The 27,417-nt window shown below is 33.8% G+C and overlaps 1 protein-coding gene across 11 annotated transcripts in view; it reads right to left on the reverse strand.

The window, feature by feature from the left end:
- LOC101897808 (microtubule-associated protein tau) overlaps window positions 1–27,417 on the reverse strand; it is a 143,482-nt gene that overhangs the window by 60,192 nt on the left and 55,873 nt on the right. For 3 of the 11 annotated variants that reach the window (XM_020036599.2, XM_059126979.1, XM_059126984.1), the window contains exon 1: window positions 8,940–9,061. The exons of 4 other annotated variants lie outside the window; for them this stretch is intronic. The gene's annotated coding sequence lies outside the window, so the exon portion shown is untranslated. Of the gene's footprint in view, window positions 1–8,663; window positions 8,774–8,939; window positions 9,063–27,417 lie in introns of those variants that run through there. 4 more of the 11 variants (XM_059126981.1, XM_059126982.1, XM_059126980.1 and 1 more) reach the window with 4 other exon arrangements.

The following is a 27,417-nucleotide window of genomic DNA, read 5'->3' on the forward strand; positions in this document are numbered from 1 at the left end:
AAATTTGATTAAAATTGGTAATAGATGTTTTATTTTCTTTAAATTTTGCTCATCCCAATATTTTTATCAATATTAGATGACGCATGTTTCAAAATTTTCTAAAAATTATCACATATCCCATATCATGTGAAGGAAGCAGATCTTGTGTTAGTAAAATATTGAGCTGTGTGAAATTTCAACAGAATCGGATGCTTATATTGCGTTTTATTAGCTTTTGGTTATTCAAAAATTTGTCCCTTTGTGGGGGAGGTACTAAAATAAGTGGACCCATATCTACCATCTTCACATGAGGTATTGCGTTTATAGATATATTGAGAGAAAGGGTCAACATTTTGAATAATTATATCTATCATGAAATCCGGAATACGCATCCGATTATCTTAAAATTTCACACATCCCAATATTTTTATTAACAAAAGATCTGGTACGAAGATGGGATATATCCTTCCCCCACAAACTCGGCACATGTCAATATTTCTACTAACACAAGATGGAAGAAGTCGAGCCATTCCTTTTGTTTTGTATTTTATTTAACACAAATGTTATGGGCTATTTCACTCATTTAATATTTCACCATTGATTTACCACCATTGATTGACCATCAAAATTGGAAGGCTTCTGTCTAGCCCTAAGCTTTAGCCCCATGCTAAATTCCGCGTCGATTGGTATATAATTGTGACCTGTAGAGCAACTGCAAAATCAGGATTTTTTTCAGTTTTTGGTCCATTTCAACCCCTAAATATTATGCAATCATCTACAAAAGCAATAGGCTTCTATTCTGGCTCTAGCCTCACCTCCATTCTAAATTTCTTGAAGATCGGGCCATTGCGACCTGTAGAATGATTACAAATTAACATGGACAGAGGGACATAGCTAGATAGACTCAGCTCAATCAAACTTATAATATCCTCAACACATAGTGTTTTAGGGTATAAATATATTTTAATAAGCTGAGATAATCTTATACTTTTAATCTGTTTTTTTTTTTTTTTAATTTTGAGGGTCTTCTTAGGTGACTTCTGTAGATGATTTTCAGTAAATAGCGTGATTTTTATAGATATAAGATATTTTATATATATTTGCATAAACTTTCTATGATCAGAATGCTTTATGGGGGTCATATATTAGCAAATATCCTTTTTAAATGGTTTCCTTATTTAAATAACTTTCTGGGAGTCTTTTATAGACTCAGGCATCATGTAGTTCTTGAAAAAACACAAGATCTTCTTTCTTGGAGGGGTACTCTTACATAGGACACCTTCTCTTATAAAAAGATCGATTTTCTAAAAAATATTCTAAAATTCTAAAAATATGTAAAACACACATAAATACTTCTTGGCCTACTGTCCCACATTGTTGACATTTATACCTTTCTATATCCTTAAGTACAAATGATAATGAAACTTTTTTGCAACTAAATTCCATGGTGCCGGAAGAACAATAATTTAAGGTAGCTGCCAAGACAGAGCTAATTTCATATTCATATATGCAATTGTTGTAAAATCATTTGTTGTGCCTATGACCAGGGGTAATCACTGAGCGTTCGTGATAATAATTATTACAACACTTTGCCCTATGATGGTAGCTCAGTTAAAATAGTAAAACTAAAAATGGAAATAAATTTACATACAGCCATAACTTTTGTGGAAACCAACCAACACAGATATATTTTATGGTTCCAATTGGTATTGGAAAATTCCAACAACTGTTTGTTGTAGCTACTCGTATGAAATCCTTGTCCTGATCCGGTGTGGATGTATTTTTAAAACCATCAAATCGGATAATGTTGTAATTTTTCCAATGCTCTTAAACAAAAAATAAGAAAGAGGTGTGTTGATGAAATAAGGAAGGAATATGATGAAGTTTCTTGTTTGTGATTATGTTTACAAAAAAATATATATAAACATCGCGTTTATTTCTTATTGTTCTTTGTAATACAGTTTAAAGATTTCTTATCATTTACTAGGAATTTTTGGAATTTCTTTTCTGTTCCTTTTCGATAAAGCGAAGAGTTTGTGCTCATGAAATTGGAATTCCAAAGAAAAGTCATTATTTCTCAAACAATTGTGGATTGGAAACAAGGAAAATAAATTGAGTTATTAATTTTTATTCAATCACTATTTGGGGGTACAAGAAGAGGCTTTATTTAGAATGCCGATAGCAGTCACTCCAAATATAAGTTTGACGAAGAGAAACTTCGCCACCACAGTGATTTGAATAACATTTCTATGAAATGATGAAAATCTAAAGTATTTCTCCTGAAATCAGTAGAAAATGTGAAAAAATCAGTGCACGCCGTTAAAGATCAACTCTTCATACCTTGTCGTTCTATGATATTGGGAATTTCAGAAACGTCATTATAACGTATATATTTATATCGTATTTTGCTTAAACAGTTGGCACACAAGTCGGTCGATCATGAACAAAAAACTTGTCTTTGCTCATTGGGTCCTTGGAATTCATCAAACGGCCTAGAATTCAATCGAAAAAAAATTTTCTCTTTCGAGACGAGCTTAATGATCTGAAATTTGCAGTGAAAAGGAAAGCCAGATAGACACTATCACACACTCACCACTATGCGACGCGTTTCGCCGTTGGTTAAGCGGCTCATCAGGCATATTTGGTGTGGATGATGGCTTACAAGGGCCCTTGTCCCGGCGAAACGCGCCTAAGACAGAAATATGCACGTCTTTGTGTAGCACCAAATATAACTGTGCCTCCTTAAATTCGATATTTTAGCGATATTATTCACCGGAATTATTTTCGTTTCGTAATGGCCTATAACAAAAATGTCATATACAGGTCCACGTCCTCGTATATGCCCCTATATAATGGTAACTCCCATTTTCATGGTAATTTTCAACTGAAATTTTTGAGAAATTCAAATTTTTTTCAAATGGTTAAGGTTATTCAAACTTATTTTTTTACATGTTTATTATTAACTGCATATCTTAATTATACCCTACAACACTATGTGTTGGGGGTATTATAAGTTTGATTGGGCCAAAAAATATGTAACTCCTCGAAATATTGGTTTCCCACATAGGAAAGTATATATGGATCTTCCTAGCTCGCCGAGCTGAGTCGATCTAGCTACGTATGTCCGTCTGTCCATGTTAATTTGTAATCACTCTACAGGTCGCAATTATGGCCCGATCTTCACGAAATTTAGAATGTAGGTGGGGCTTGGACCAGAATAGAACCCTATTGCTTTTGGAGATGATCGCCAAATGTTTAGGGGTTGAAATGGACCAAATACTGAAAAAATGTCGGATTTTGCAGTAGCTATGCAGGTCGCTATTATAGACCAATCGACGCGAAATTTCGCATGTAGATAGAGTTTAGGGCGGGGAAGAAGCCTACTAATTTGGGTGGTCATCGGATAATATTTAGCGGGTAAAATATACCATATCTTTTGTGTTGAAAAAAATCAAAATTTTTCATTGAACCGTGAATATTTTAAATCCCGGCGAAATCACAAAGCTATCCCAAGGTTACTTCTGACCTTTACATTGATGTTATTATCCAACAAATCGGATATATAGCAAAATATGTGCGATATATATGTCTATCAAAGGGGATATGCTTGAAAGATCTCTTATATGTCGAGAACGGCTGAACTGATTTCGACAGTTCTCATTAATTCAGAATGGCCTCTTGGCAGGAAAAAAAAACGTCTAAAAAATCGCATAAACATATCTCTCTAAAGATGAAAATATTGATTTTGTAAAATTTTCTCATATTTTTTCAATTTTGTCATATTTTTGGCATATTTTCATTTTGAATTAAACATTTGGTAATATTTCTACAGCTAACAAAACTAAGTAGTTAGGATATCAAGATATCATATACAGATCTCATTTATGGCCCGATCCTTACGAAATTTTGCATGTGGATAAGATGAGGGTCAGAATAGAAGCCTACTCTTTTTGGAGATGATCGCCATATATTTAGGGGTTGAAATGGACCAAAAAAACTGCAAAATTGTCGGCAGGTCGTAATTATCGCCCAATCCTCACGCACATTTGAATGGTGGTTACCGCACATTGCAAAAGCCAAGCAGTTTCGGATGGCCATCCAAAAATATTCAATGTGTGAAATAGTTTGCCAACTTTTGTAGACAAAATACGAAAATGTCGATTCCAGTGATTTTTGGAGAATTCACAAATACAGGAAAGACGCACTTCTGACTATTTCGTTAACTCTGATTTCGTTGAAGAATATAATCAAATGTCTGTATCTCATATAGATGCGTTTCAGTCAAAAAACAATAATAAATGTTAATCTTTTGCCACTTCTGAGAGATTATAGGTCTTTGGGAAATATTGGTTCCAGATCTAGGAAGACCATTTACGTGCAACATCTACCAATAAATTGGAAATGAGCCAATTCGTTTAAGTTGCTATTATTCGAAAATTAAAGAACGAAACATGATGGTTTTCTTTTATTATTTGTCACAATATCTTGTGGAATTCTTTCGAGTATCTCGCCTATATAAACAGTATCGTTTATTATAGTGTTGTAGGGTATTTAACGGTCGGCCCCGCTCGACTTACTTGTTTTTTTTTATGAAATAAACATTGGCTTCTACATTTGAAAAACGAACTTTTTGTTTGAATACCAAATTTCACCTCTAATTGGAAAATGGTGTCCGTTTTTGAAAACAACATATAGAAATGGTGATTTTCATTCATTTCCATTCGACATACATAAGCTGACCCTAAATAAACATTTCAGGTTTACGGTGAACGGTTAAGGCTGAAATGTTGAGTGATAAAGTGTACGTTTTGCACTACAAGTGCACGAAAAGTACTAAATAGTACTGTAATTGGTACATTTTGGTATTGGGTGAACAGATAGTGCTTGCTTGAGTTTAGCTTTGGTATATGGAAATGGTTTCGGAATGTTTGTTATAATTTTACGAAAAGCACTAAATGGTACTAAACTTGGTCATGGTTAAAAGGATAAAGACACAATTCTGAAATCTAATATTTAGATTAGTGTTGGTATCCGCGTACAGATTTGGCGATGGTTTTTAAATGCGTTCTATATTTGTATGAAAAGGACTAAATGGTACTAAATTCGGTATTGGATTAAGGGATGGAGCTGGCATTCCGAAATTTGAAATTAAATTCTCTGTTAATATCTGGGATTGAGATATGGAGGAGGTTTTGGAAATGTGTACTATAATTGTGCTGAAAGTACTAAATAGTCCTAAATTTTTATATTGGGTGAAGAAATTTAGGTGAAATCCTGAAATATAATATTTATGTCACTGTTGGAGTCAATAGTGATACTAATATTGTATCACTATTGGTGCCTAGAATAGAGAAATATAGATTGTTTTAGATATGCGTACTAAACTTTACTAATTTTTGTATTGAGTAAAGGGATAGAGCAAAAATTCAAAAATTGTATATTGAGGTCACTGTTGGTTTCTAGGGAGACGTGTAAATAGTTTCGGGCAGAAAAATTGGACGTAGGTTCATTGTGCAATGGTTTTTACCAATATTATCCTCGCTTAACTTCGAAAACGAAAGATTTTGACGACTTTTTGGTGTATAAGGCAAACATTTACCTATTTTTTTTTTCCGAAAAAGAAAAAAAAATGAATAATATAAAATTTAGTACGATGTATAAAGTTTTGATTAAAAAATGTTGTCAAACTGAAAAAAACCGTGCATTTTTTGGTACTAAAAAGAATATTAGAATGAATCTAAAAATTGAAGGTGGACTTTTCGCGGACGAAGTAGCGGACACTTGCTAGTATGATATATGTATTAGATAATGTATTTATCTTATCTCATTCGGTTCGTTTAATTTAAGAATTTTTTTTTATGGAAAAGAAACGATAAGTAGTTAAAAGTTTTTGTTTGGTTCACATAGACATTGTCTTTTCTTTATGGTTTAAATTCTCATTTCTGGAGAAATTTTGAATAGTTGTGGGGAAGGCACCGGACGATCAGTGTGATACCAAAATTGTTTATGTGCGAAAATAGTACAAAATAGTACGGGCAATAAGAGATTTATATTTTTCAAAATATTGGCCCATTTTGGGGAGGTAAATGAAAAAATTGGACCGATTTTCACATTAGATTTAATATTGGCAAAAATTCTGTCATTATATTCTCATTAAAGTTGAGATTGATCAAAATATTAAACTTTTGTATAGAAGCAGTGAATCAATATTGCATAAATTTTAATACGATTGAAGTTTGATAAAAATGTTTCCAGGTTCAGAGTGGTCTAAATCGTATCAGAATTATCTTTAGCAGCAATTACACATTCGGACATATGTTACTCGGTCGACTTCAAGAATTTAAAACAAATTTCGTGCGAATAGACTATATATATCTATAATGCTGAGATGCTATTATATCAACTAGATTTTTTAGAGACTTCATTACAGTTTCCCACTAAAATGCAAAACTCAAAATTGGATTTAACGGAACTTCGTATGACAGATATCAATATTAAATGATAAGGTATGAAATGGGGCGTATGATTGTTATAAGCTAAAAAATATTATAAAAAGACTCATACGTCCCGTTGAATATTAACTATTTTCATACCATACACCACATCGTGGTAAGGGTATTATTATGTCTTTATACCTTTGTTTGTTACATGGAGAAGGAAGGGAGATAGACGCATAGTTACTTCACATTCTGAGTCGATTTATGCGCGTCTGTCCGTCCGTCTGTCCATGTATTTTTGTGAACAAATGCAGGGCGCATTTGTTATCCGATTGAGAAGAAATTTTCCAAACAATACACATCTGTGTATATGCAATCCACAATATTTGATACCGGACATCGGGTATAGCTCAAAAATACCTCTGCCAAATTTTATCGAGATCGGTTCAGGTTTTTGTATACCTTCGATACATATCTTCATCCGATTTTACGGTTATCTTCCACCATATATGTAATGTCAGCCCAAAGGGATAGATTTTTATACCCTCCACCATAGTATGGAGGGTATATTAAGTTTGTCATTCCGTTTGTAACACCTCGACATATACATTTTAGACCCCACAAAGTATTGATCAGCATAAAACCGATATTCTTGATCAGCATAAAACTATGTCGATTTAGCTATGTCTGTCTGTCCGTCTATCCGTATGTGGAAATCAGTCTAGCTTCCGAACGAAATGAAGAAGGTTGATAAAATTGTTCTCAAATTTTACTTTTGGTATTGAAAATGGGCCATGTAGGTCCATCTTTTGGTATAGCCTCCATATAATTGTACCCCCTATTTTCGGTATTTTGGTGAATTAAGCGACATTATTCAGCATAATTGTATCAAATTTGGTATTTGAATTCCGTACGGGAATCTACAGCATACGACAGAAAATTGTTCGTGCAGGTCCACGCCTTCGTATAGCCCAATTATGACGGCAACTCCCGATATTCGTTATTTTGACGATTCAAGCGACATTATTCACCGGAATTGTTTCAAATTTATGTAGGTCCACGTCTTTGTACCTCCCGATATTCGGTATTTTGATGATTTTATCTACATTATTCACCGAAATTGTTTCAAGTTTTGTATTTGAAGTTCGTAATGGATATTACAGCCTATGAAAAATGTTGTCGGTGCAGGTCTACGTCTTCATATAGTCCCCATATAATTGTACCTCCCTATATTCGGTATTTTGATGATTTTAGCTACATCATTCACCGATTTTTGTCAAGTTTCGCATTTGAATATTCTAATGGCTTATGACAAAAGTTGCCTATGCAGGTCCACGTCTTCGTATAGATACTAACATAACGGCTACATTTTTAAGATTTTAACAGAATTTTTAACGGATTTTATTTTTTGAAAATTGTCAAATTCGTTCCAAATGATGGGTGGTATTCAAAGTTAGGCCCGGCTGAACTTACGGCTTTTTTATTTGTTTCATATTCAACCGTATTTTTCCATTTGGTGAAACTCGGTCCGGCACTATATACAGCAATGTTATTTTGTACTAGGGGTATAAAAGCCTCCGACAAATTTATTGAAAATCGTTTCCGTTCCTAAATTGTGACTACTCTAAAGCCATGATTCGCATTCAAATAAGGTTCATAAATTCTCTCTCTCTAAATTCTCAATATAAACTATTTTGTTGCGGGAGCTCTTCTAAATAGGCATAGTGGTGTAGGGTAGTCGACCCTGGTCTTTCCTTTGATCTTTCCTTGCAGTTTTTTCTTTGTTGAAACGTTCTAACAACTTATTTATCAGATACCGATGTCTTTTAAAAAGTTCCATTGAAGTTGTTGAATATTGCATTTGTTTATTGTGTTGCACTGTGTAAGTATCCTTATTTCAGTTATCTTTCTTCGAGAAATAGTTCACAATTTTAAAAAAAGGATATTTAAAATTATTTCTATTTTTAAATGGACATCAATTAGGAACATTTGTTAAATTCGTGCAACTGGTCATTTCACACGGCAATGTGTGTCACACTCACTTAGCACGCAAGTCTACTGCCACAACGCCAACAACAACAAAATATTCCACTTTTATTAATATTACAAATAATAACCATGCAAGTTTATCGATTTTTCTGCAGTGGTTGGGAATGTATTCCATTTGTGTTTTTTTTTAGTTTCTTCCAGAGGGCAATAACCACGAAAAAGGATAATGCACTCCAATGGCAAAAATGCTAAGCTAACCTTTTTCACAAATGTTTTTTCTTTCAAACGTTCTATTTTATTTTGTTAATTCCACAACAATTGTCTATTTAATTTTCAAAAGTGTTTAAGTTTTCGTTGATTTCCTTAATATTCCTGGCAACCGTTTGATTGAAGAGTTAAAACTAAACTAAATTCTGACGCGCCAATATGATGGCACTTATGCTGTGGTCGTCGGTCTCTAAGAATTTCTTAGAAATTCTTGTGTTTGTATTTATTTGTTGTTGTTATTGGTAGTTAGATTTTAGTTTGATTTACTTTGGCGTTTCTTCTGTGTAGTTATAGTTGTTTTTGGTGAAATTGGTTTCTTTACGGTTTGGTTACAGTTTCAATATTTCTTTGAGAAACAAACTAGACAGGGCTGACGTAAAGTCGCACTAACTCAACTTAGCAGAATATCACCAAAAGTTAAGGGTTGTCTGGTGTTGTGTATTGACTAGAGTAGTTCAGGGTTGCCATAATGGCTTGCTTCATGTTTAGTATGTAAAATCTAACAAGTAAGAAAGTATCTATCTATTGATTTGCTTAAGGTTGTGACAAAAAACTGCAACAAAGTCAAACGCCATAATGTTTACATATTTTAAAATTTTATTGAATGAAAGAAAAATATGTCGGAAATAGCATAAAATTTTAGAATTATGTTGGCCCATTCCCGGCGAAGTGCTTGGTTGAGGTGATCGACACTTTGGTATTTTTTAGTCCCAACCTTGCTTTCCAAAATACTCCAGACACAACGGATTAGTATCCGAAGATTTTGGTGGCCATTGTGTGCTGGAAATGAAGCGAGGAACCTCATTTTGTAACCATTCTAGGTTGGCGCGTGCTGAGTGCGATGGTGCTGAGTCCTGTTGGAATGTCCAAGGTCGGCGGCCAAAATGTTTGCATGCCCAAGGCTTTAATACACCCTCCAGAATATTTTCGCGATAATATTCGGCATTTGTTCTGATGCCACCGTCGATTATTACGAGCGGAGTGAAATAACTGACTGACTAACTGACTGAGTGACTGATCTAAAATCAATGCCTAGACGAAATGGCTGAAGCTAGAATCTTGAATTTTTGCTCGAGGACCAGTCTTTGTGTGTAGACGTGTGAGTAGACTGGGTTTTTAGAAATACGTACAATAAGGTTACGAAAAGTACTGATATGTACTGAAAAATTAACACATTGTATTGAACAAACGAAATGAGCTAGAATTCTGATATTTCCAGTCCATGATAAATGAACCAAAGGGTTTTTTGAACTTTAAGGTAACGAAAAGTTCTATAATGGTACTAAACTTCTGAAATGGTACCATTTGGTATTATGTGAACGAATAGTGGTAACAGCTTGGGGAAATTTGACATGAGAATTGAGCTTGGAATGTATGTTTATTGTATAAAGGTGGCTTGGAAGTGTGTGCGAATTGTACTAAATGGTATACCCTCATATCTCAATTCGAGAGTACCAGTACTATTGGTATTTAGAATTGAGATATGAAGGTGGTAGGAGAAATATTATTATACAAATTATTATTATATTATATAGAAATTGTACAAAAGGTACCAAATAGTAGTATTTGGTAGGTAGTTTTGAAAGTATTTACTATAATTGTACGAAAAGTACTAAATAGTACTAAATTTTGTATTGGGTGAAGGGATTGGGCTGAAATCCTCAAATTTGATATTGAGGTCTCTATTGGTATCTGCAATTTATATATGCAGGTAGTTTTTTTTTTTTTTGAAAAGTGTGCTATAGTTGTCAAAAAAGTACTAAATTTGGTATAATATTCTTGAAAAATATTTCAAAACTTCAAATTTTTTGACCACGTTGTTCTTTAACATCAACAGACAGACGAGTTTCTGCCACCAAGTTCATGAAAAAATGTTCTCACATGATGTCCTTAAATAAATTCTTGAAACCTTGACAAAAAATGCTATTACATTTCACAATTCTTTGACACGAAGATCCAAAAAAAATATTATTAAAAAGTTTATTATTTATTTTGTTAATAAAAAATAAAGATTTTTTTGCCAAATGTTCTTTATACTATTAGACTTACGATACCTTTAGGTTCTCAAAAAATCTTTTTCCATAATTATTTTTTTTAATTATCAAAACTTTACGATCTTATGTCAGGAAGTCCTTAAAAATCCTCACATGTTAAGCATGAAGTTTCTAAAATAAACAAGTCATTGAAAAGTATTTTACAATTGTTATTAGAAAAGACCTTTATTTCACCTCCGAAATTTAGGATTCTTCAAAATATTGGCAAGAAGAAGAAATCAGAGCAATAAATTGATTAAATTTTATGAAATTTTAAAATTGGCAATGTTTAGGAGAATTTTGTTTTATAGGTATCTTCTAAGAGTATTTAAAATCGCAAAATTGGAAGAAAGTCAGGAAGTAATTTCATATATTTGTATGGAGAATTTATTCAAAATTTTAAACCATGAAATATGCAGCTTTTGCGTAAAAAATGCTTTCGAATCGTATTAGAAAGAAATCACCCTCCTCATCAAGGTGGCTGATCTATAAAATAAAATTCCGAACCACCAGATATGAAACCTTATTTCACCCCCGGCCAAAATTTCCAATATTTAGTGCGCAATGGCAACCCCATCTTCATTTTACCGCTGAAGACCCAGAAACAAACGGCAAACAAACATCTTCCTTCGCCTTCAACAAATTGACGAGTTTTGTTGAATTTACCTTGCATTGCCAGTCAGTCAGTCAGCAATCCCGCCAGTTATCCTGCTGCACAGTTGTGTCCTTGCGCAGTTCAATGTGAATTTTATATATTTTAGTTTTCTATAGTTTTGCTTTTTATTTTAACAACAAACATGATGAAATACAACACAAAGTGAATAACTTGGCATTGTTGTTTTAGTCTATCGCACAGTGATTGTTTCGATTACCGAAATGGGCCATGTATTTTGCCAGCAACAACCAAACCTACGGCAAGAACCTTTTAGGGGTTTTATCATGTTTTGACTTCATTTCCAGCGAATGGGGGGATTTTGCGTTTTTATTCGCCATGTGCAGGAATATACGAAATTCACGGCATGCCATTGCTATGGCAGTCGTCTGTGTTGGGGTATTTGTAGGTTTTTTGATTTATTATGTTGGCCAAAATATAGGTTAAACTGTCTCCAAGTCCTGATTTCAAAAGTTCAGCGTTCTGTGAGGGGAAAGTATGCCAACGAAGAGTAAAAGGAAAGAATGAAGGAAAGAATATTTTCATTAATGGCATTCTATGTGAAAGAGAACTGTTGATGGTCTTATAACTTAAAAGATGGCTTTTTATGTAGAGGATATCTCACGAAGTAGTCTGTGATTAAAAGACATTTTGAAATCTCGCATTTATGATAGCTTCACGTGATCCCTTATTTCTAGAGGAACTTTAGGTGGAGGAACTATGTATATATTATCAACAAGTTGTCTTCAATTGCAGATGGTGTTCTATGTATAGAAAAGCTACACGTGGAACTTATCTTTATCTATGGAAAACCTTCTAGTGAAGGTCCTCATCTTTTAAGACCGCTTGTTGGATGCTTATTCTTTTTAAGATATCGGGTGGGTTCTATCTGTGAAAAAAGAGGACTTTATTAAATCTTCTTCTCTGTATAGAAAAAAAACAAGATGAAAACTTCTACATAAATATGACCTCCAAGTGAAGGGTTTCTTTGCATAAGAAAACCCCCAACAGATGTCTCATCTTCCTTGTACAGAAACCTCAAAGTGAGAGCTATCTATATGTTGCTGTCCCACAGAAGGAGTATTTATACATACAGAAGACCTCGAGGTGGATGTTTCCTTTCTATAGAATTCCTCAACGGGAAAGCCTTCAATTTATAGAAGGCCTCAACGTTGTGGGTTTTTATCTATAAAAAATCTCAAGATGAACAGGGTGGAGTCAAAAAAAAAAATGGAAATGACGCCAACTTTTTCCTCAATCCAGCTTACTTTGAGATGTAAATTTTCCTATACAAGTGCGTTCCGTTATTAGCTTTCGTTGCACTGACTGAAACTTATTAACTTTTCATATCTAAAAGACATCCAGGTGGTCTTCAATGTCGATAAAACATTTTTATCTTAAAAAACTCCAAGTGGTATCCTATGTGAATACTTCGGTATGATTTTCTATGTCTAAAAGGCCTGAAACCCCTTGCCTCCAGATCGTTGTTTTATATGAAAGACCTCAAGGCTAAATTCTATGACTGGATGGAAATTTATGCAAAAATAAGTAAGCAAAAGCTACAGTCATGACGGCCGACCATGTGATACTCTGCAACACTACAATATGTCCAAATACATTTTGGAACATTTCGCTTTTGTCAATATTTACACACTCTGTCGTGCTGTTGTATTTCATTTTACAGCTAAATATAATCCTATGGTCATCCAAAATGCTAGACTTCTTTCCTGTCCTTTACTCTCTTCTCATGCTAAATTCCGAGCCGATTGGTTTCAATTGAGTGATCAAGAAATTTTTTCTGTCTTTGGTTCATTTAAAAACCTAAATCTTTTGTGATCATCTCCAAAAACAAAAGTCCCCTCCATATCTCCAAATTTTGACTCATCTCTATGATTTGCTTGTCTACGATATTTGGCTATATTCGTCAACGAAATCAGCATAAAAAAAGCCAGAAGTTCGGCTTTTGTGTATTTTGGATTTCGCCTGTAAGTTATTTTCAGCATTTCGGTGAAATGGAAATTGGCATTGGTTGGTATTTTTTCGCACAAAAGTAGTGGTCCATTGTACTCGCTGTCCTAAACTCTAATTTTATGCGAAATTTCGTGTCCTTTGGTTTCTATTTGTGACCTTTATAACGGCTGCAAAATCAGGAACATTTTTAGTTGTTGGTCTATTTCAACACCTAAATTTTGCGGACATCTTTAAAAACCCTACCTTTATGAAAATTTCGTGGGGATCGGAATATGTATATTATAACCGCCAAAAAATACAAAAATGTCACAAAATACTACAAAATCTATATTAACATTATTATTTGGCATCTTTTAATGCGATTTTTTTAGATTTTATTCGTTTATGCTAAATTAACAAAATTTGTCAAAATCGGTCCAGCCATTCTTTAGATATAAGCATTCTAACATCCCCTTCCTTTGTATAGACACATTGTGTATATTTCGCTATATATATCCGATATATTTACTATGGGCATCTACGTAACAGTCAGAATTGACCTGTTCGCCTATTTGTGATTTCGCAGGAATTAAATGGAAAATTTACTTTTGTTAAACACAAATGTTATGGTCTATTTCACCCACTAAGTATTACCCGATGACCATCAAAATTGGAAGACTTCTGCCCGCCCTAAGCTCTAGCCATGTGCTAACTTCGATTGGTCTATAATTGCGACCTGTAGAGTAACTGCAAAATCATTAAATTTTTCAGTATTTGGTCCATTTAAACCCTTTGTGATTTGCTTAATTTGGAGACAATCGGGCTCTTATATCACATTTTATAAGAGTTATAATTATTCAAAATGTTGACCCTTTGTGGGGGAGGATATTTTCCATTTTTGCACCTGACCTAGCAATTATGTAAATTGCAAAGTTGGAGCTAAATCGGATTATCCTTTATCTTTCTGTGCAGTAAAACATTAAATTTTCTACATGGTTTCGAAAGCAATACTTCCCCATCCTTTCGTTTACATTGACTTTATTAGCATTGATAAAATTGTTTTTTTTTTTTTTGCTCACATTAAATCAGATCATTTCTATTGTCGGATATCATGTCTCATTTTAGTTTTTCGTTCTGCTTCTCACTAAATACGCTATTATTTTTCGTCTTTATAGCTTAGATTCGATTTGTATCTAGTTTATTCAGTATTTCAACGCAAAAGCAAATATGAGGGAGTTCGTCATTGTTCCGAAAGTCATTGCCTCCGATTTAATATTTATGAAAGTGCGTGTGTGTGCGTGCATACACCAGTGTCTGAGACTAATGTCAGGTATTTCCCTGGATCCTTTGGCTAATTGTTAACATTAAACGGTAGACAACATGCAATAGGTATTTGGTCATGCAACTGATAGACCTAGATACCGCATTTAGGTGAAAAGGGGTCGCGCGTATGTGTGTGTGTAAGGCATATTCCCCTTGCTCGTTGGAAATTAAAATATTTTTCTTTGGTTTAAAAAAAAAATTGTTTTGTTATTGATATTTATGAGTATTTTTATGGCTTTCTTAAGGTTAAGGATTCAATCTTAGACATTGTAGATTTTTTAGTAATAGCCTATTTGTATTTGTAAATATTTCTTCAAACAAAATAGAATTGTAATAATTTTTATAATTGGCCATAATATACCATTTAAATACCGAATGTCAATTTCCAAAGCCATTTCTTACCGAATTACAGAGAAAAATATGTTACCTGAAAAGAAACAATAAAAATATTATTAATGATAATATAAAATAATGTAAAATAAAAATATATTAATAACAAATGTTATTAATAATGTTTATATTTTAGGAGAAACTTTACTTTGAAATGAATATGTTGGGAAAAATTATTTATAACAAATATAATAAACTAGCTGGCCCGGTCCGCGTTGCCGGCCCGTAGTTTTTGTCTATTATGCATATTTGTCAAAGCATAATTATTCACAGATATGACTGATATAAGTGTTTTAAAATACCTGTACCCATATTTAAGCCGTGGGCTTCAAAGGTGTGGATGTGCTATACAAATCTATTAAAAAGTATATATCAATCTTATCCCCATGTAAGGGATCAAATTAATTTTTAGTATGGTAAAAATCGTAGCAAAATCTTCCAGTGAAATGAGCAGTAATTTGGAATTTGCTGTATTTTGTACACCTCATAATTGAGCGCTGAATGAATTAAGAATAGCCAAAGTTAATTACTTTTTTAAGCCATTAGCACCCCCCCATATAAGTCCCCCTAACCATGTCGGTCTGTTTGTCCGCCAAAAAGTGGACTTGAGGGGGTACTATTATATGGAAAAAATTCTAAAATTTGTAGATATGTTCATATTTTTGTGTAAGTTTTCACCCCCCAAATACACATTTTTAGCCAAATCCTTTGAAATATGGTAAAATCAGGAGATACTTTTACATGGGCACTACTCCGAGACATCGACCTACATTGAAAACATTTTTCTAGCCCTTATAATCCAATATGACAAATAGAGACCAAATCAAAAATTTAACAGAACAACATAGCATGTCAAACTGAAAAACATTCCGCGTGATTTAAATGAGTAAAAATAGTTTTATCCACCATATTATCATATAGATGTATTTCCCAAATCTACGTTTCCAACCAATATTCTCTTGAGAGTTACAAATTCAATAGAATACAAAATTTTCTTTTCTGACCACACATTATATGTGAAAGTGGACTTGGGGATACTCCAATGTGGGGACTTTACTTAAATAAATTCCTATGTGGCAATTATCTGTATGATGGTTCCCTAACCCCTTAGAGACAAAGATGCTAAATAAGGGCCAAAATATGAAAAAAGTGGCCAAGACCCCAAAAATAGCTTAAATCATATGATGGTTATATAAATATAAAATCGGGTTGTACCCTTATCCGTGAGTTATGATCGATATCATGACCTGCAAAAGTGATTTAAGGTATCTTGAATGTTTGGGAAGAATTCCTGGAAGGATAGAAATCCTTTTCTTACTAAAAGTCCCATTCGCTCTATTATTTTGCACCCTTTAAATTTGGTATTTTACTGATTGTACTTCCAAAGAATTTTGCATTTTGAGCTCTCATTGGACGGATTATTGTCACATGAAAGAAGTAGGTCCACGCTTTGAAATGAGCTCCATTAGGCTTTTTCTGTCATTTTTGGTTGTTTAAATGTGTTTGCAAATACAAATTAAAAAAAATGACAAAAGAAGAATAGCAAATTGAAAAAATCTTCAACTTGTTCGCTGATTTATTACAGCAAATGTTTAAAGACCCTTACTATTTTTTTAAAATTCGATTCCACTGAAAATCTTTTCGATTTTTTCCCGATTTGAGAATTTTTGCAATGAGATCTCTTTTTCGTTATTTTTTTAGCGAATTTGAAAAAGTAATTATCTTTTAATTAATAATTATCTTTCTTTTGGTGTGACCGCGTTAAATTATTTCGATATCATCTATTCCGTTTCGCCACCATATAATTCGTTATTACACTTCCATGTAACCCGCCATCAATTTCAGTTCTCAAGAAATCAAGTCAATTAAATAAATTGGTTTTAATATTCGAATTCAAAAATAAAAAATAAAAAACACTACAAATGTACATTAGAAAAAAGCCAGTCAAAATAGAAAAAAATCATGCAAAATAAAACATTACTATTGTACATTTGAAAAGTCAAAATGAAAATGTTAATATATCACATTTTTACGCGATTTTTTTGGATATTATCCTTTTCGGAGAGGAGACAACTCCTAATTTGTGTGAATTGTTAAAATCAGTCCAGCGGTTCTTAAGTTATAAGCGTAGTAACTAACACAACTTACATTTATATATATAGATATACAAATAATATAATATGGCATTCATTTATTCTGATTCGTTTAAAGTATTTTTACGATTATCCTTGTTTTGAAAGTAGTTTTCTCCCAACTTCCTTGACACGTTGAAAGTTTTAATACCATAGTGGTATAAAATCATTGTTTTTATTGTAAGAATTATAAAATTTCCCTCTTTCAACTGATCGTGATCAGGATCATAACATTTTTTTTGTAATTTTTTGTGGATATTGGCGATTGAAATGAGGTTCATTACACGTCATTATAAAAACAAGCGTCCAAATTTCTTTCCCAATCCAAACCAATATTTTCTGTTTATTTGGATCCCAATTTTAACCACCTACAATATGTATAAAAATGTGGCAAAAATCATCAAAATACCAAATATCTGGAGGTACCGTTATATGGGAGCTATACCAAAACGTGGACCTATACATACAATGTTTAGCCACACGAGCTAGAACCCATTATGACATACATATACCAATTGTTAGTCTATTCCGAGGGAAAATGTGGCAAAATCACGAGAATAACGAGTATCGGCATGTACCGCTATATGGGGGCTATACGAAAACATGGACTATACATACAATGTTCCGCCACTGGAGTTGGAACCCATTATGACCTACATTTACCAATTTTTAGACAAATGCTTCGAAAAAATGTGGCGAAAGTCATCAACATATCGAATTTCGTGAGGTACCGTTATATGGAGGCTATACCAAAACATGGATCAGTATATATTATTTTCAATACCAACCCTCCTAGACACAATACAAATTGTTGTGCTAAATTTTGACGCTCTACGTCAAATAATGTGGGCTGTACCGTGATATCAATAGACTGACGGACAGACAAAAAACAGACAGAAAGAAACAGAAAACAAAAAAAATAAATATAAAAATCTTCTGAGAAAAATTTTTGGAGGGATATTTTTTGTGGTAGAGCTGAAAAGTTCTAGTCAAGCCAAATCTTTCTTTCTGACTAAATGATATACTCAAGTATTTGATACCTAGATTTTGACTCCCATTTTGAGGTACAGTGTCATCGGTTCAAGAACAATCAAAAACTACTTCATTAGCTGTGTTTGTATATTTTTTAAGTAGAAAGTTTCATTCGATGTTCCGACAGATTGGACCTCTCTTTTACGTATACCCTTTTTGGGAGACTTACCAAACGTACATATCTCAAGCATACTTCAGATGTAATGTTAGAAAAATATTGCACTGGGCAAGGCTTAAAGAGATCTGGGTAATAATTCCGCATTTTACGAGTATAATTTATAAATCTCACATTCATGAGAAATCTAATGCAGTCAAATTGGAAAACTATTCTACATTTTGCTACTGTTATTTTTGTTATTGGGGTGTAAAATTAATTTCCCATTTTAAGGGGGTTATTGTTAAAAATTGTTGTTATTAAAAATGTTAACCTTTTGTGGAACAGGTACTAGAAAAAGTAGCCCAATATTGTCCATTTTAAATCCTGATATATATCGCTCGGTATGAGATTTTGATTTATTGTAAAGTTTTTGAAATTTTCTTGTCGAGGTACCAGAAATAGTGGACACATGTATCCGATATTCACACTTGTTTTAAAAAAGGCCATACTATTGGGATGTGCTAAGTTTGAAGAAAGTATGACATTGATTTACCACTTTAAGAAAAGATTAAAAATGTAAGAAATAATTATCAGAAATCCAATTTCGCACCTGACTTATGTTTTATCTAAATATTACGATGTGCCGATTTTGAACTGTAGCGAATACTGCTATCGCTCAGTATGAGACTTGTTTTTTCGCAAAATTTTTATATTCAATAATGCCCATTTTTATCTTCAATAATGCCCATTAATTCTAACAAGTAAAACAATAGCTAAGTTCGGGCGTGGATCAGTACAGCCACTTATCTTCCTACGAAGAAGGTGCCTACTACCAATTCCAAACACAAACTTTATGATAATTATCATGAAAATGTGTGTGCAATTTTCTGTCACAGGAAGCAGTACCCACTGCAAATTCCGAATTTGAGATAATTCTACTGAAATGTGTATCAAAAATCGTCAAAATACTGAATATGGAGAGGTACGGTTATATCTGAATATGGACCTGTAAAGGCAATTCTCTAACACAGAAGGTAGTACCCATTACAAACTCCAAATACCAAATTTGAAACAATTTCGGTGAAACGTGTTTCAGAAATCATAAAAATACCGAATTTTTGAGGCCTACACTAAACCGTGGACCTCTACAGTCAATTTTCTGCTAGAGAAGTCGGTGCCTATTATGAAAAATATCGAATATTGGGTACCGTTATATGGGGGCTTTACGAAGGTGTGGACCTGTGCCGTAATATCCACTAAGAACTGCAAATAAAAAAATATAAATATGAAAAGCGTGACACAAATCATCAAAATACCGAATGTCTGAAAGTACAGTATGGTCTCTATAACAAAACGTTGACCTATATGTACAGTTCTCTGCAAGGATGTTTCCTACATATATGGTGGCCAAAACTAAAGCAACTTAAATCGCAAAGACAATAAATGTCCTTTAACTTTTACAAAAATAAACAAATCGTAATTATTTTTCCAGTTTTAAATGGGGGGTTTAATTCACTTTTAAGAAACTAAAATTAAAAATACAATAATAATTTTGAACGAAAAATAATGTGTGGAAAACTAAAATGACCCAATTTTTGCTTGGTCAAAACTAAAGCAACTTTTGGTTTTTTATTTTAAAATAATTAAATTTTGGCTAGTAGTCGATAGCATAACTATTATTTTTGATAGCAGCTGCACACCTACGAGGCATTGAATCTATAACACGCTCAATTTGATCCTTGCGTGTGCTTTCCCAGGCACCCCGAATTCTTTAGAAAATGTTGTGCTTATTTGTTTCCGAATCTCGCTTGATCTTCCTACCTACGATACTCCAAAGGTTTTCTATGGAGTTTAGGTCAGGTGATTGTGCCGGCCATAACAAAACATCAATTTTTGACTCCCGCAACCAATATTTGACAAGTTTTGATACAAGTTTGGGATCATTGTCATGCTGAAACACCCAAATCAACCGAATATTTTACTCAGCGTAAGGGAACAACGTGATGTCCAACACATCTTTGTAAACAAACCGATCCACAACTTCCTTTATTTTATGGATAGGCCCAAGTCCATAGAAAGAAAAACAGCGCCACGCCATTTTTGACCCACCCTCATGCTTCACTGTACCTTTGCAACACTGCGGCTTGAGTCCTTCATTTTTTGGTCTTCTTGCCGTAAAATTTTTCACATCTGAGCCTTTAATATTAAACGTAGACTCATCCCAGAAATAATGTTTTTTCCATTGAGCTTGATTCCACTTAATATTTTTGTTTCCGAAAGCCTTTTTGATTTTTTCAGATATAAATTGTTTTTTGATGTCTTACGGGCATGCAGACCAGCTGCCACTACTCGTCTACGCACTGATCTCGAGCTTATATCCAATGATTGCTCTCTCACCAATACAGTTGAACTCTTAAATAGTTGTTTTTTATTTCTCTCACAATTTGTGGATCAGTACGGGCTGAAGGTTTTCACGGCCTTTATCCGTTATAAACTGTTACTACTGATCCAGTCTCAAAAAACCGACTTAGTATACAGAAATAATTATGAAATCACATAAATATTTATGAAATATTTCTCGGAAATCATTTTCTGTGATATGTTGTTTTGATAGTCACTGATAATTTGCTGTTTTTTTTCAGGTACTGTATTTGCTTTTAGCCATTTTTAAAAATTTTTTTGGCAGTACTTAAAAAACAAAAAGAAAAACACATACTGTTGTAAAAAACTTCTCAAAAAGGATTTATGACAAGCGAAATTGTCGAAGGAAGCAAAAAGCGATAAATATCACAGTAAAAATAACTGAAATTGCAGCAGTCATATGAATGTACAACAGAGTTGCTTTTGTTTTGTCCAAGCCAAAATCGGGTTAATTGACTTTACCAAACATTTTTTTTATATAAAAATTAATTTTGGCTTTATGTTTTAGGTTTTTAAGAAGTGAATAAAGTACCTAATTTAAAACAAGAAAAACTTTCTCATTTCTTAATTTTTGAAAAAGTTACGGGGCATTCATTCTCCTTGTAATTTCAGTTGCTTTAGTTTTGGCCACCAGTGTATGTCAGTTCTCTGCAAGGATGTTTCCTACATACCTCATTTACAACAAATTCGGGATGAAATTGTGACTAGAACGTCCTTAAACCTTGAATCTGCCGAAAAACTTAATATAGCCTCCATATTATGGCGGAGGGTATAAAAACACAAGTTTAAAATCAACTAAATCAACTAAAGTAGAACGACAAAAATGGATACCAAATTTATAAAGGTTTTTACATATATTTTTGCGTGTGTGAGTTATTTTTTCGGATAATAATATTTGCTTAAAAATCTGAAAAATATATTTATTGACAATATCTCACTTTATTCGCTAGAATCGTCAAGGAATAACAAAACAAAAAGCAACATAAATATGACCAAACTCTTTCAGCGACATCTGTTAGGATGTAATTGTTCAGCTTTAATTGCCTTTGGTTTGTGTCTTTGGTTTGTGTCTTTGGTTTGTGTGGGGTAAACAATTATGTTAAAAGCTAATGGAAAGTACATTGTACAGCTGTACCCCTCAAAAGCTCGTGGCGAATTAAACAGATTCGCATTAACAGCCAGTTCCACGATATCGAAAGAACACGTTCGCACAACTTTTACACGACAAACAGCTGATTTCCGTTCCACTAAAATCTATCAGAACGAAAATTTGCACGAAAATCAAAGCGAACGAAAACGTAAGCATTTCAGTGTAATTTTGCGTTCCACTATCTTTTTTCTTTCGTACGCATGCGAACACAAATGTCAAAATCAGTCACTTGTGTGTTTGCTATCGTATAATAACAATTAAGGAAAATTGTTTTAACATAAACATTGCTTGATTGAAAATGGAAACAAAAATGTAAGTAAAAATAATAAATGCAATTTAATATGTGAACAACAAATATATATTTTTTTATTTTCTCAAATCCAGCACGAAAAAATCATCAACTACACAGCTGCGGGCACTAGTTGAGTAAATGGAGGAGAATCCTGTGTTCGCCAGAGGAATGCCAATTTTTGGAAGCAGCATAAGAAGTTTTAAATCGGGGCGGATTTGGGTAGTTCTGCAACCGGGCACCCACTTCTCTTCCATCATATCCAAAAGAGCCCGAAAACTTCCTTCGACAAACGAAAGTTGGCCACAAACCTAGAAAAAATCATTTTTTATTATTTCAAAAATGTAAAAATACAATCATACTTACTGGTTGTTAGGTACTTCAAATAAATTCGAAGCATCTCTTAAATGCCTCCGTGGCACATTTCGAACCTCCTCCATAAAAAATAGGGCAACAAAAATATTCTTTTTTTATTTTCTAAGAGCACAAATAGTTTGAACACAATCACTAGAAATTTTATTTTGTTTGTTTATTTACAATTTGTTTGTTTACAACTGAAATGTCAGTTGAGACAGAGCCACTGCTGCTTTTTCGCGTTTAAATTAGACATTTGACGCTTTTTTGCTTTATTTCGCGATTCATTTTTCCAAAAAAATATTTAGCAACACTGAATCACGTAAGGCTATGCGAAAGAAAGAACGAAAGTTAGTGGAACGCATTCTTATACGAAAGTGAGTGAGTAGCCTTCGTTCGCACAAATTTTCTTTCGAGATCGTGGAACAGGCTGTAAATATTACAGTGGATAAACTTTCTGTCCTCGGTTGTATGTTTAACAGAGGCAATCTTAACAGAGTTTTTTTTTTGGCTCATTGCCGTATGTAAGCGGCCTGACCAAAGATGACACTGTTATTGTCTTTAACAGTATTCTCAACTGACCACCCTCCCCAAAATGTTATTTCTTACGTATTTTGTTTTTGTTTGTCTGTTACAATTTTAATATGCACGATGGTGCGTTGTTTTTGTTGTTGTTGTTTTCGTTTCGGTATTATTCTGTTCCATGAAATTATATGTCATTCTTGGGGTACATATTTACTTGCTGTTGCTGCTATATGTATGCATACATACATAGATATACATACTTACAACATTAGTTAGAGGGTGCGGGTGTTTTTCAATTTCGTCATGAAAGTGAATAAAGAAATAACGCTTTCCAATCGGCTGGGACGAATATTAACTACCCTCCACAAAGGGGAGAAATCAACTCATGGTGGAAAAAGTAAATTAGGCTGGATATGTAAATATGTGTGTGCATGTTTTTGACCTATAAACGGGAGCTTATTTCCGTCTATTCCATGTTCAAATTGAAATTGGACATTTGGACAATTGTCATACCAGAATTCCATTCCTACTGAATTATAATTATTATATACGATTTCCGTCCTTCTGTGGAAATCACTTTAGCTTCCGAACCAAACGAAGTTGGTTGATAACATTTTACCCAGATGTGTTTTAGATCTGCAGGTCTTTTGGTATTATATAGGTCCAAGTTTTGGTATAGATCCCATATAAAACTGTACCTCCAGATATTTGGTATTTTGAAAATTAGTGTCACACTTTTCACCGGAATTGTTTTAAATTGGTGTTTGAAGTTGTAAGTATGATAGAAAATTATCCATACACATATTCGTATGGATTACATACACCACCTACACCACATAGTGGTAAGTGCATTATTTATTTCTGTATTTGTTTGTAACATGGAGAAAGAAGAGAGATAGACCCATAGCTACTTTTGAGGATCTTCATAGAATCACTTTCTGAGTCGATTTAAGCATGTCAGTCCGTCTGTCCGCCTATGTATTATGAGAACAAAATGCAGGTTACATTTATTATCCGATTGAGATGAAATTTTCCAAACAATATCTATTGGGCCCAACGACGAACCCTATTGAAATTGGTGAGAATCGGTTCAAATTTAGATATAGCTCCCATATACAGGGCTAGATAAAAAAACTGCAACAAAGTCAAACGCCATAATTTTTATTATACCCTCCACCATACTATGGAGGGTATATTAATTTTGTCATTCCGTTTGTAACTCCTCGAAATACTCATGTCAGACCCAACAAAGTATTTATATTCTTGATCAGCGTAAAATTCTAATACGATTTAGCCATGTCCTGTTGTAATCACGCTATCTTTCGAACAAATTGAGATAGGCTAAAATTTTGCACACATGTATATTTTGCCAGTAGGCAGGTTAAGTTCGTTAATGGGCCATGTAGGTCCAAGTTATCATATACCTCCCGATATTCGGTATTTTGATGATTTTAGCATTTGAAGTTCGTAATAGATACTACATCCGTCAAAAAATGAGCCATGTAGGTCCACTTCTTCATATAGCCCCCATATAACGGTACCCCACGATATTCGGCATTTTTATGATTTTAGCTACATTATTTACCTGGATTGTTTCAAATTTTGCATGTGAAGTTCGTAATGAATACTTTAGCCCATGCCAGAAAATTGCCTGTGCAGATCCACGTCTTCGCATAGCCCCCATATAACGGTACCCCCCATATTCGGTATTTTGATGATTTTAGCCACATTATAAACAGATTTTTCTTCAAGTTTCGCATTTAAATATTGTAATAACTTATGACAAAAGTTGCATATGCAGGTCCACGTCGTCGTAAGCATTCAGCATTTTTAAGATTTTAACAGAATTTTTAAAAGGATTTTATTTTTTTTGAAATTGCCAAATTTGTACCAAATGGTGGAGGGTATTAAAAGTTCGGCCCGGCCGAACTTACAGCTTTTTTACTTGTTTTTTTTTTTTTAATTTTATTGAATGAAAGCAAAAAATGTCGGAAATAGCATTAAATTTCAGAATAAGTTTAGATTTGTTCGAATTGGTCACCTTCGAATTGGTCACCTTGGCCTTCAAACAGCCAATGAAACCGTCACACGCGCCCAAATGTTGCGCTGCGGTATTTTTGACCCATTTCCAGCGAAGCGCTTGCTTGAGGTGATCGACACCTTGGTATTTTTTAGTTAGTACACCCTCTAATATTCGGCATTTATTCTGATGCCACAGTCGATTAATACGAGCGGAGAGCGACCATCGGCTGTTAGGGTGTAAGTTTTTGCACTTTTTGGATTTTCAATGGCTTTACCCCGAGCTCATTTTTCTATATTTGCGAATGGAATATTGCGATATGTTCAGATCGCGAATCATTTTCGTATGGATTACATACGATTCGATTCGATCAAGTCGCTTCTTTACTTTTCGAACCATTTCTGCTGATGTTTCTGTTTTCTTCCGTCCACTTCTTTGACGTCGGGCTCCGCTACCAGTATCACGGTAACGAGCTATGGTACGAGACACAAAAGATTTATTCACATTAAAATGCTGGAGTGCCCTAACGATAGCCACTTGTGGTTTTCCAGCTGAACATAAAGAAATCACACTATCACGCTTGAATTCCATCACGAATAACTTTTTTTCTGGAAAATTCTCACCAAAATGCTTTTGTACGCTTGTAAACAATATAATGAGCTGTCACTGGAATAATTTTAACAGCTGTAGGACGAGTGGCTTAGAAATGACAGCAGTCTGAAGTTGGTTGCAGTTTTTTTCATCTCAGCCCTGTAAACATGTTTTGTTAGAGGAGCTCTTCTAAATACGCATAGTGGTGTAGGGTATCATGTAGTCGGCCCCGCCCTACTTTTAACCTTTCCTTACTGGTTTTTATTTGGAGTTTGGCATAAATCAACTAAACAGCATATTGAGACCATGAAGCACTAAATACTTCAAACAATGCCCTGATATCTGAAGACTTCTTTGAAAATGGTAGTCCGTGTAGTTATTTTACTTTTTGGAAAATATTTAATTCAATTCTTAAACCACAGACAAAAAAATATGAACCAAGGAAAGATTTCACCGCATATTCTCGAAAAAATCGGATCAGCAGATGTCGTCTATATCGTTTCAGGGAAATGAGTGAAAGTATTTGTCAGTTGAAAATTATTCCATAAGAAAAATTTATGTGAATATTGCGTGAGGACATTGAAAAATACGGGAATAACTAAGTGAAAATCTTGAAAAACGATAAAATGTGTTTTCGAAGTCGAGTAGGTCGACTGCGTTCCACCTACATAAAAAACGTTACGCGTTGTCTATATTTTTATTTGTCTATGGTCAAATGTCCATCTCCATAACATAAAATGAGTTTTTCTAGTAACTGAAATCAAATTTGAGTAAATAAGCGATATGTCCAGACCTACTTAACTATATTTTACCAGATTTATCTCATTCACAAAACATCTGACAAACTACGCTTGCTGTACGCTTGCTGTTCTTAAATACAAGCGATACAAAAAGAAGGAAAAACAAAAGTAATACCAAAACAACAATAATGTCAACAGAATTTTTGTTGGCTTCTCAGGTATCTATGTATCTATCTGTATGTGTGTATGATTTCTTGAAGAGATAGACGTAAGACGTATTTTGTTCAATTGTATTCAAAAATTCACTTTTCAAAGAAGTCATTGATTTGGGTTTTTCTTTGGCTTGTGGTACCCAAAACATGTCTTGGTGTACTCAATTGTTTTTATTCCCATCATATTCGTTGTGTGTTTCGCTTGTCTGTCTAGGCGGAATAGCATCATTATGACTGTATGTCGCTGTAATGACATCAACCATGGGCCACCCCTAAAGCAACCTACCTTGAATGTTACCCCCATTTGCCAGAATTGTTGTTGTTGTTGCATATCTGTTTTGTGGTGGACTTTAAATTATTTTTTATTCTGTTTTTTTTCTGTGCTTTTGGCAATATAAAGGGTGGGTGGTGGTTGTATGCTACATACATATGTCAAATGCTTTTGTTACGCTTTAGGGGGATTTGCGGGTACTTTTTCTTAACATTCCGTATGTGAATGACTGCTTATGTACTACTTATTCATCAGATAAATGAATCGTACATGTCGCACACTTTTAAGCCGGGACATGGTTTTGTTGTCCAAGAATATGTTTTTTGTACTAAAATTTTTGATGGGTTGCCTGGTCGATATACCTATGTACGTAACAATATGTTTGGAATCTGTTATCTTGTATTTACACTAATTGAAAATGCAAAAATAGTTTCGAGTCTCACAGAAATTTTTTTCATTCTTTGTCATCTCAAAATTTGCATAGGAATCTATTTCAACACACTGGCGTAGATAAATTGTTGAGCGAAATATATCCGAGAGAATTCATAATTCTCTCTGGGTTT

This window comes from Musca domestica, unplaced genomic scaffold (genome assembly GCF_030504385.1).
Source record: "Musca domestica strain aabys unplaced genomic scaffold, Musca_domestica.polishedcontigs.V.1.1 42, whole genome shotgun sequence".
Classification (NCBI taxonomy): Eukaryota; Metazoa; Arthropoda; class Insecta; order Diptera; family Muscidae; genus Musca; species Musca domestica.